Raw genomic sequence first — 12,025 nt, 5'->3', positions numbered from 1 at the left:
GAAGTAATTGTTCCCTTAGTTGAAGGTTGAATAACACTGGGCATCATTTTGCAGTGAAAGGCAAGAGTTTTACAGGGGAATGGAGGAAAGCATTTTTCACCTAAAGGGTGGTTTAAGTCTGGAATGCACTGCCTCACAGCTCAACTTCCACCGCTCCAGGGAAGAAAAGCCCCAGCCTTATCAGCCCCACCCCACAGCTCAAACCCTCCAATACCGGCAATATCCCTGTAAATCATTTCTGAACCCTTTCAGGATTCACAACTTCTTTCTCATAGAAGGGAGACCTGAACTGAATACAGTATTCTAACTATGTCCTGTACAGTCGCAACGTGACATCCCAACTCCGATAACTCAATGCAGTGACAAATGAAGGCGAGCATACCAAATGCCTTCTTCACCATCCTGTCTACCTGCAACTCTGCTTTCAAGGAAATATGCACCTGCAACCCTAAGTCCCCTTGTTCGGCAACACTCCCCAGGGCCCTACCATTAACTGTCTAAATCCTGTCCTGATTCGCCTTATTGAAATGCAACACCTCACATTTATCTAAACTAAACTCCATCTGCCACTCCTCAGCCCATTGATCAAGATCCCAAACTACTCACTGAAAATAGCCTTCTTCACTGTCCACTATGCCACCAATGTTGGTGTCATCTGCAAACTTACTAACCATACCGTCACATCCAAATCATTTGTATAATTACAAAAAGCAGTGGACCCAGCACTGATCCTTATGGCACACCACCTGGTCACAGGCCTCCAGTTCAAAAGACAACCCTCCACCACCACCCTCTGTTTCCTACCTTGAATCCAAATTTGTATCCAACTGGCTAGCTCTTCCTGTACTCCAACACGATCTAACCTTGCTAACCAGTCTACCATGCGGAACCTTGTTGAGCGTTTTGCTCAAGTCCATATAGACAATATCTACCGCCCAGTCTTCAATCTTCTTTGCCATATTTTGAAAAAAACACAACCAACTTACTGAGACACGAGTTCCCATGCACAAAGCCACGTTGACACTCCCTAATCAGTCCTTACCTTTCTAAATGCATTTAAATCCTTTTGTTCACTTTTATTTCTTCAGTTTCTCTTTAATTCATGCAGAGGTAGTGGGCATCGCTAGCTAGGCCAGCATTCATTGACATCCGTAAACTGCCCAGAAGGCAGTTAAGAGTCAACATTGCTGTGGGTCTGGACACGTAAACCAGACCAGTTCAGGATGGCAGCTTTCTTCCCTAATGGACCTTAGTGAACCAGATGGTTTTGTTCCTAACAATCGACAATGGACTCATGACCATCGTTAGACTTAAAACCAGAGTTTTATTCAATTCAAATTCTACCATCTGCCATGGCAGGATATGAACCCAGGTCCCCGGACTAATAGTGTGGTGATAATACCTCCAAATAATTGATTCTCATCTCCTCAATGACAGATCAACCTAACTGGCCTAAAGTTTCCTGTTGTCTGCCTTCCTCGCCTCTTTAATACAGGGGTTGTATCTGCTATTTTGCAGCGAGACAGAAACTTTCCAGAATCTAATGCATTTTGGAAAGTTAACACCCATGTTTCTGCAGCAACTGCAGAATATTTGTTCGCCAAACCATGTTTTTTTTGTTATACACTCTCTGGAGAGTGTTTTTTTAAGCAACCCAATCTTTTGTAGAGTCCAGCTCCCATTGACAACTTCACGCTGGAAACTGCGGGGCCCAGCTGGCTTTGAAAGGCCTCAGGGTAAACTTAGCAGCTTCTCCTCCATCACCACTCCAGCTCAATCTGATGCAACAAAGACTTTCAAAAGCTAACTGGAAAAGCCCCTGAAGAGGAAAGAAAAGGGCAAATAATAGGAATCGCTGATTTGCTTTTGGAGAAAGGCCAGCACAGACACAATGGACAGAGTAGTCTCCTTCTCCATTGTAATCATTCAGTGATTTTGTGTGACTCAATTAATAGGAACCAATAGGCCACAATCTGTGACCAACACCCACCCTGTCAGAAATGGGCTTTTAATTCATCCGTCTGTGTTTCGAGACTTGGTTCTGACAGCACGGTCCAGATGGGGTTGAAGAACCTATCAGCCATGAGTGAGTGGCAGAGCAGACTCAATGGGCCAAATGGCCTAATTTCTGCTCCTATGTCTTAAGGTCTTATTATCAAAAGAGTAGCAAAATACTGCACTTGCTGCAAGTCTGAAATAAACAAAAAATGCTGGAAAATTGCAACAGGTCAGGCAGTATCTGAGGACAGAGAATCAGTTAACGTTAAGGGTGTGCAGAATAAGTTACAAGGAATAAAAAAAGGTTCAGAACTTGAGAGTCAATACAACCTCAGCATCGGAGGAGAAATGAAATAAATTGAATAATGCAGACAATTCACTGAAGTATGTAAAAAGAACAATCCAATAGTTAGATTACAGAATTTCAACTTCACCAGCATTAATTGGTGTAGTCATGGTGTAAACAGTTTAGAGGGGCAGATATATTCAAATGTACTCAGGAGTGTTTTTTATATCAACATGTAGTAGCTCCAACATGTGACAATGTAATGCTGGATCTAATTCAGAGAATCCCGACAGTGCAGAAAGAGGCCATACGGCGAATCTGGTCTGCACCGACCCTCCGAAAACATCTCACCTAAATCCTGTTTCCACCCTATCCCCATAACTCCACATTTCCTATGGCTAATTCAACTAGCCTGCACATCTCTGGATTTTACAGGGTTAGTTAGCATTATCAATCCATCTAACTTGCACATCTTTGGACTGTGGGAGGAAACTGGAGCACCTGGAGGAAACCCACACAGACACGGGGAAGAATGTACAAACTCCACACAGACAGTCACCCAAGGCTGGAATCGAACCCAGGTCCCTGGTGCTGTGAGGCAGCAGAGAGGAAAAACAGACTGTCTGCAAGAAAGGGCTGTGGGTTGGAGAAAGGCAAATTGTTTTAAAATAAGGCAGGATCAGCCTTAGACAGCTTTGTGTGGGTAAACTTCAGCAGAACAGTGGGGTTGTTTAAAAAGGAATTAGGTGAAACATGTTCCCTTTGGGGGAAATGTAGGAGCATTTAAGAAATATTCTGATGGACCCTTGCAATGCAAAGGCATACAGGGCTATGGGCCAAGTGCTGGAAAATTACAATAACTACTTAGTTGTCTATGACTGGCGCAGACTCAATGAGCCGAAGGGCCTTTCTGTCCACTGTAAACCTCTATAACTCTGTGACTCTATAAAAAGCCCAGAGAACTTTGGATGCCTATGAAATTTCAGGACTGAATAAGAAGGGAAGGAGAAGCTTTTAACAGGTACAAAGGGAGGAAAGTGATGGAGGTCCTCGAGGAGAATATAAAGTACAAGGGGGAAACATAAGAAAGAAATGAGGACAGCAAAGTGGGGCGTAATAAAACACTGGCAGGGAAGATTAGGGGGAATCCCAAGATATTCTACAAGGATATCAAGGAAAGAGCATAACCAGGGAAAGAGTCAGGCCCGTTAGGGACCAATCTGTGTGGAGCTAGAGGACGTTGGCAGCATGTTAAATGAGTACTTCACATCTGTCTTTACTCAGGAGGAGGAGGATTATAGAATCATACAGTACAGAAGAGGCCCAATGGCCCAGCAAGTCTGTAGAGCCAAAACTATCCCACTGCTGACACTAATCACACACTGGGCTTATAGCCTTGAACGTCGTGACATTTCCAGAGCTCGTTCAAGTAATTTTGAAAAGTTGAGCTTTCGTGCTTCAACTTCCTGCCCAGGGAGTACATTCCAGGCCCCAGTCACCCTCTGGGTGAAAAAGGTTTTCCTCCAATCCCCTTTAAATCTTCTACCATTCACTGTGAAGTATTGCCCCCTTATTACTGACCCTTCAACTGCTTTCTATCCACCCTGTCCACGCCCTTCATAATCTTACACATCTCTATCAGGTTGCTCCTCAGCCTTCTCTGTTCCAAAGGCAACAACCTAAGAATATCCAGCCTCTCTTCATAGCTGAAATGATCCAACCAGGCAACATCTTGGTGAATCTCCTTTGCACCCCTTCCAGAGCAATCACATCCTTCCTACAGTGTGGTCATGAAAACTGCACACAGCACTCCAGCTGCGGCCGAACCAAAGTGCTGTGCAGCTCTGACATGACCTTCCTTGTTACCAAGTTGCGTAGAGTAATCGTGAATTGGAAGGCAGGAAACAAGAATATGTTTGCGCGGTCCCTTTAAAAGATAGAGTGCTTTTCTAAGATTAGAGATTTATACAGAAAATGGGTCTGTAAGCAGCTGCAGATTTCAGACAGTACTAAAAATGGAAACATGTACTGATTGGTTGCGTAATTGGAATCCTATGGCTTGTTTTGATGTTTTGGCAATGAGCTGGAAGCAGTCAATTAATTTAAATCAAGCACTTGGGGATTGAAAGCCAATTGAATTTAAATCTGACGGTTTTGACAACCTCGGACCAATGCAATTGTAAGAAAAGGGACGGGTCATCATGGGTATATATAAAGAGCACATTTGGAAAATCGGCAGAGAGCCAACTGCCATCTGAAGGGTGTGAGAGCTAACCACCATCTGAGAAATAAGCACCCAGCTCACACAAAAAATCACTAAGCTCTCTAAGAAAACATCATCCGATCCACAAAAGGTACCACCACGGCACTTCGAGCAAGGAGTCTTCACTGAGAAAACATCCCTGATAGTAGAATCAGCGGAAGAAAAGTGTTTGTGGCGTGAGATCAACAGAAGGAAGAGTGTTCCAGAGACACATTCTATGCGAAGTTGGAGAGATTATGTTTTAATTTATTGTTGTCTTATTAATTGGGCTTATAATAAGAAGTGGGACTTGTGTTTATTTGGACAACATGCCAGGAGAATTCAGTTCAGTTAGGGAATACATTGTGCCTGGTGTATGGGGTGGGGTGGGTGGGGTGGTGGGGCAAAAATTGTTCTGTTTGTCAGTAATTCTGTTCATTTGGTCATTGTTAGGGTTAAATAAATAAATTGTTATTGTTACTTGTGATCGAAACAGTGGAGATCAGGGATTTTCTTTCTTTTAACCATTCTTTTATCAGATTACAAAGCAAGCTTCTCTGGGTGTTTGTTTCAAGGTCATTATTAGAAGGGAACCTCTACTCCCATAATAACAGATTGGGGCTTGTGTTTTGGGTTAATTATCCAAAGGGTTCGACCTTCCCCCGCTTCGTAACACCCTGCTCTTGGAATCTATGCAATGACCAATAAAGGCAAGCGTCCCTTATGCGTTCTTAACTACATGAATTGACCTGTCCTGCCACCTTCAGGAATATGTAGACGAGCACATGAGATCCTTTTGTTCGTTTGAGCTTCCTAATGTTTTGCCATTCATGGAGTACACTCTTGTCTTGTTCCTTCTTCCAAAGTGCATCACCTCCCATTTAACAGGGTTAAATTCCAACTGCCACTATTTTGCCTTCTGACCAATCTGTTCATATGTTCCAGTAACCTAACACCTGTCTCCTCACTGTCAAACACCCGACTAATTTTTGTGTCATTCACAAACTGTCATCATCTCTCTCAATTCTTATCTGCATCATGTACGAATATCACAAAAAGCACTGATCCCTGTGGTATGTCACTGCACACTGCGTTCCAGTCACACAAACCGCCTTCTACCATCACCCTCTGTTCCCCAGTACTGAGCCAATTCAGTTTGGCAAGTTACCATGCATCCCATCAAGGATTGATTAGGGACATTCAACGTGGTTTTGAGCACGGGAAATCGTGTCTCACTAAGTTGACTGAGTTTGTTGAGGAAGAGACGAAGAGGATTGATGAAGGCAGAGCAGCTGACGTAGTCTATATGGATTTCAGTAAGGCGTTTCACAAAATTCCACATGGTAACTTGGTTAGCAAGGACAGATCACATGGAATACAGGGAAAACTAGCCATTTGGATACTCAACTGGCTCGAAGGTAGGAGGCAGAGGGTGGTAGTGGAGGAGGCTTGCTTCTTGAACTGGGGGCCTATGGCCATCGGTGCTGGGTCCAATTCTTTTTGTCATTTCTATTAATGATTTGGATGGGAATATAGGAGGTATGGCCAGTAAGTTTGCAGATGACAGAAAAATTAGTGATGTAATGGACAGCCAAGAAGGTTATCTAAGAGTACAACAGAATCTTGATCAGATGGGCCAATGAGTTGTTTTTGGGAGTTTAATTTAGAAAAATGTGAGATGCTGCATGTTGGAAAGGCAAATCAGGGCAGAACTTATACACTTAATGGTAAGGTCCTGGGGAATGTTGCTGAACAAAGAGACCTTGGAGTGCAGGTTCATAGTTCTTTGGAAGTGGAGTCGCAGGGAGACACAAAGTGAAGAAGGCATTTGATACGCTTGTCTTTATTGGTCAGTGCATTGAGTATGGGAAATGTTTGGTCATGTTGAGGCTGGACAGGACATTGGTTAGGCCACTTTTGGAACACTATGTTCAGTTCTGTTCTCCCTGCTATCGGAAGGATGTTGCCAGGGCTGGAGGGTTTGAGCTAAAGGGAGAGGCTGAATAGGTAGCGACTATTTTCCCTGGAGCATCAGAGGCTGAGGGGTGACCTTATAAAAGTTTATAAAATCAGGATGGGCACGGATAGGGTGAACAGCCAAGGTCTTTTCCCCAGGGTAGCAGAGTCCAAAACTAGGGGGCACAGGTTTAAGGTAAGAGGGGTAAGATTTAAAAGGGACCCGAGGAGCAACTTTTTCATGCAGAGAGCGATGCGTGTATAGAATGAGCTGCGAGAAGTAGTGGTGAAGGCTGGTATGATTACAACAATTAAAAGGCATCTGGATGGGTACATGAATAGGAATGGTTGAGAGGGATATGGGCCAAATGCTAGCAAATGGGACTAGAATAATTTAGGATATCTGGACAGCATGACCGAGTGTGACCGAAGGGTCTGTTTCCATGCTGTACATCTCGATGACTCTACATCGACATTGACTTCATCAGTCGAGGCACAGATTAGAAGAGCAGGGAGGTTATGTTGAAGCTGTACAGAATTTTGGTCAGACCACAGCTGGAGTACTGTATACAGTCCTGGTCACCACATTATAGGAAAGATGTGACATTACAGGACAGATGTGCAGCTGACAGGAAAATTGGTTACGTTGGTGATAGTGAGGAGGATGCTCTCAGGTTACAGTCCGATATTGATCAACTGGTAAATTGGGCAGAGGGGGCTGTGTGGTCATGCATTTGGGAGGTTTCAGGTATACATAATTCTGACAGTTATAGACAGTGCAGATCATGAGAATCTTTTCCCTATAGTAGACATGTCTAAGACCAGAGGGCATAGGTTTAAGGTGAGGAATAAGTGGTTTCGAGGAGATCTAAGGGAGAAAAAGAATTCACCCAGAGAGTGGTAGAAATATGGAACGCACAGGCTGAGATGGTGATGGGGGCAGGTACTCTCGCAACATTTAAAAAGCATCTGAATGAACACTTAAAAAGCCGGAACATACCAGTCTATTGACCAAGCGCAGGTAAATGGGATTAGTGTAGTTTGGAGTTTGTTGGTCAGTATAGACACGGGGGACCAAAGGGCCTGTTTCTATGCTGTATGACTCTACGACTCACTGTAACTCAATTCTATGGGCTAAAAGGTACTTTTATCGTGTTAGCTGACAGATCAGCATTGAATGATGGAACAGGATCCAGGGACTGAATGGCCTACTCCTGCTCCTGTAAGATTATGAGGGTCATAGACAGGGTGGATAGGAAGCATCTGTTCCCTTTAGTTGATGGGTCAATAGGACATCATTTAAGGGGAAAGACAGAAGATTGAGGGAATTTGATGAAGTTTATGTTTTTCACTCGGACGGTGGTGGGTATTTGGAATACACCAGCTGGGAGGGTAAGTGAAGCAGGAAACTTCACAACCTTTAAAAACATACTTGGCTGAGCACTTGAAACGTCATAACTTTTAAGACGATGGGCCAAGTACTGGAAAGTGGGAACATTGTAAATAAGTTTTTTTTTGGTGCAGACTCAATGAATCAAAGTGCCTCTTCCAAACTGTATGATTCTATGACTCTTCCATTCCTGACGGTGAGAAGTACCGAGGGAAGATGGAGCTGGTTAAGTCAGCAGCGCAAACTTGGATGATGGGCAATGACAGAAACTTCAGAGATTCAGCAAACAAACACAAACATTAAACAGAGCAGGTCAGACAATGGCAGAGCTGATCAGGGAGGAGAGAGGTGACACACAGTAATGGATGGCTTCAGATCCACAGGAAAGGAGTTACACCAGCCTCAGAGATGTGGATCCTCCCACAGATAACTGGCACACACCAAAAACCTCAAAATTGTAAAAGAATGGTCAAAGCTACTCACCGCTCAACAATTTCACTGTCTGCAAATCTCCTGTTGGAGCCGGCACCTGTAAAGATATCAGAAACACCGGAGCCAGAAAAATCCCACATTTGAGGAAATCCCTGGAGAGCGGGTGATGTCATTGTGCAATTGTCAGTGTGTGATGACATCACAGCCACAAACAGAGAGCATTCTGGGTCTGTACAAACCAGTGATCACCCACACATTCTGAAGGATGGGAGGGTCCCTGGGAGGGTGGACAGGGGCTTTATCAGAATGGTTTGAGGGATCGGGGATTTTAGTTGCAAGGCTGCATTCAAGAAACTCATTGCTCCAAGGTGAATAAAGGACACAGGGGGTGATAGCGGTATAAAAGTTATCACAGTCAGAGGTTTACAAACAGAGAAAGAGGTCCTTCAGCCCATCAAGACTGTGCCAGTCAGAAACAACGACCTTACTGTTCTCTTCCCATTTTCCAGCACTGGCCTAGAATCCTGCGCTGCACCCACACACACATCGAAATACTTCTTCAATGTTATGACTGTTTCTGACCCAACTACCTTTACAGGCAGCAAGTTCCACATTCCCACCGCCCTCGAGGGGAAAAATATTTTCCTCACATGCCTTCTAAAATCTCCTGCCTCTGATCGTAAATTTATGCACCCTGGCCATTGATCCCTCCACCAAGGGGAGAAGTTTCTTCCTCACTAATGTGTTGATAGAAATCAAGTAAATTAGAGCAGGAGTGGGCCATTCAGCCCTTTGAGGCTGCTCTGCTATTAGTATTGTCACGGCTGATCATATAACTCAATTTACCTCCCACATGTTTTGATTCCTTGAGCCAAATGCTATATCCGAATCCTTCTTGAAATCACACAATGGTTTGGCCTTGACGGCTTTCTGTGGTAGCAAATTCCACAAGCTCACCCTTCTGTGTGAAGAAATTTCTCCTTACCTCAGACCTAAAAGGTTTACCACATACCCTTAATCTAGGATTCCTGTTTCTGTGCACTCCTGGCATCGGGAACAACCTTCCTGCATCAAACCTGTCTAATCGTATTAAGATTTTATATGTTTCTCTGAGACCGCGCCCCCCACCTGATATTATCTGTTGGAATTTGTCAAAAGCCTTCTCAAAATCCACATAAACCATGCCCACTGATTCCCCCTCACAAACTCTGCTAATTAATTCCTAGAAGAATGCCAGGAGATTTGCCAAGCATTATTTCCCTTCAGAAATCCATGCTGACTCTGTCCAACCCAGCCATTGTTTTCCAACTGCTGTTATTAAGCATTTCATAAAATATCAAACCACAAATCAAAAGGGAATGAAACTGGTCAGAACACCAAGCATCAATCCAGGCAGCAGAAACAACAATGGCACACTGCCCCTTATCTGTCCTATAAAGGTATTCTTACCGCAAACTTGGAACAATATTGCTGTTCCTATATTGTTGGGTGGGTCAGAATCCTGGGGAATGTATTGGATTAATGGTATCAGTGCTGGACTATTAATTCAGAGATTCAGGGAATGTTCTGGGAATCCAGATTCAAATTCTGCTATACGCCTCATAACGTTTACATCTCAACTCTGCTCCTCTCAATCCCCTCTGCTCCAAAGAAGACAATCTCAGTCTGTCCAACTTTTCTTCACAACTAAAACTCTCCAGCCCATACGGTATTCTGGTAAATCTTCTCTGTGCTGTCTCCAGTGAAATCACATCTCTCCTGTTCTTTGGATTGCAGAACTGCACACAACACTCCAGCTGTGGCCTAACCAACTATATATACATTTCCAGCATAACCTCCCTGCCCCTAAACTCTATGCCTCGACTAATGAAGGCAAGTGTCCCATTTGCCTTTTAACCACTTTACCTGCCTGTCCTCTTACCTTAAGGAATGGATGGACTTGCACAGCAGGGTCCTACGGATCCTCAGTCTGACAGATCCTCAGTCCTACATTGTTATTCATGTACTCCATTGGCTCGTTTGCCCTGCCCAAGTGTATCACCTCTCACTTATCTGAATTAAATTCCAACTTCTACTGATCAGCCCGTCTTACCAGCCCGTCTATATCCTCCTGTAATCTAAGTACAAAAGAACTAGCAGTAGGAGTAGCAATTCAGCCATTTAATAAAATTGTGACTGATCTCATCCCACCCCAACTGCACTTTCCTGCCTACTGCCCATAAACTTCCAGCCCATGAATAACTACTCATTAAATTACTTCCTTAAATTTACTTAATGTCCCAGCATTCACCTCATTATGAGATAGTGAATTTCACAGATTCACAACCAAATGAGACAAGTAATTTCTCCTCATCTGCGTTAAACCTGCCAACCCTTATTCTAAAATTATAACCTCTCACTCCAGAACGTCCTACAGAAGGAAACATCCTTTCAACTTCCACTTTCTCAATGCTTTGCAGCATACTATATAACTCAATTAGGTAGCCGCTCATTCTTAAACACTTCAGAGTATAGGCCTAAATTGCACAAGCACTCTTCAGAAGGCTGCCCTCCTCACTATTTACCACCCACCAATTTTCACATCACCCATGAATTTATTGATCAATACCTGACATTCATTGTGAATTGCTTATATGAACACAAACAGGAAGGGGCCCAATATTGATCCCAGTGGAAGCCCACTGGATACAGGCTTCCAGTCACAAAACTATGCCAAACAGACTCTGTTTGCTTCTTACCACTCAGCCAATTCTGGAGCCAATCAGCCAAATTATCTTGATTATTATGGTCTCTTTCCTTTGCTGTCAGTCTCCTCTGTGGGACTTTATCAAAACTCTTGATGAAGTCCAAGCAGACTGTGTCGAATGAATTGCCCTCATCGACACACCTGGCGACTCCTTCGCTAAAAAAAAGTTGGTCAGACAAAACCTCCCCTGAACAAAACTGTGCTAACTGTTGCTGACTAATTACTTCCGCTCCAAGTGCAGATTAATTCTGTCCCTCAGAATTGCTTCTAATGGTTTCCCCACCACTGAGGTGAGACAGACTGGATTGTAATTTCCTGGTTGATCCCTTGTTCCCTTCTCGAATAACAATCCCACATCACAGGGTCATAGATTCAGAGTCATACAGCATGGAAACAGACCCTTCGGTCCAACCAGCCCATGCTGAATAAAATCCCAAACTAAACTAGTCCCACCTGCCTCCTCCTGGCCCATATCCCTCCAAACCTTTCCTATTCATGCATCCATCCAAATGACTTTTAAACATTGTAATTGTACGCACATCCACCACTTCTTCAGGAGGTACATTCCACACGCAATGCACCCTGTGCAAACAATTTGCCTCATGTCTTTTTCAAATCTCTCTCCTCTCACATTAAATGTGTGCCCCCTGGTCTTGAAGTTCCCCATCTTAGAGAAAAGACAACTACCATCAACTCGATCTATACCTCTCGTTATTTCATAAACTTTATCAGGTCACCTCTCAACCTCCTACGCTCCAGTGAAAGAAGTCCCAGCCTATTCAGCCTTTCCTTATAACTCAAAACTTCCATACCTGGCAACATCCTGGTAAATCTCTTCTGAACTCTCTCTAATTTGATAAGGTTCTTCGTATAACTGGGCGACCATAACTGGACATAGTAGTCCAGATGTGGCCTCACCAGCGTCCTATACAGCCTCAACATAACATCCCAACAGCTGTGCTCAAAGAATTGAGC

At 43.7% G+C, this 12,025-nt stretch overlaps 3 protein-coding genes across 8 annotated transcripts in view; 1 reads left to right on the top strand and 2 right to left on the bottom strand.

Moving 5' to 3' along the window:
* The window catches only part of LOC109929682 (histone H2B 7-like), an 823,479-nt gene that overhangs the window by 208,461 nt on the left and 602,993 nt on the right, over positions 1–12,025 (bottom strand). The gene's annotated exons all lie outside the window — the stretch shown is intronic.
* The window catches only part of LOC125488138 (histone H2B 7-like), an 844,706-nt gene that overhangs the window by 229,700 nt on the left and 602,981 nt on the right, over positions 1–12,025 (bottom strand). The window lies entirely within an intron of this gene.
* LOC125488142 (zinc finger protein 239-like) overlaps positions 1–12,025 on the top strand; it is a 341,309-nt gene that overhangs the window by 17,390 nt on the left and 311,894 nt on the right. The gene's annotated exons all lie outside the window — the stretch shown is intronic.

Source organism: Rhincodon typus, unplaced genomic scaffold, assembly GCF_021869965.1.
Source record: "Rhincodon typus isolate 14 unplaced genomic scaffold, sRhiTyp1.1 hic_rhity00000051, whole genome shotgun sequence".
Taxonomy (NCBI): domain Eukaryota; kingdom Metazoa; phylum Chordata; class Chondrichthyes; order Orectolobiformes; family Rhincodontidae; genus Rhincodon; species Rhincodon typus.
The sequence above is the reverse complement of the archived record's forward strand: the minus strand, read 5'-3'. Positions and strand labels throughout refer to the sequence as shown.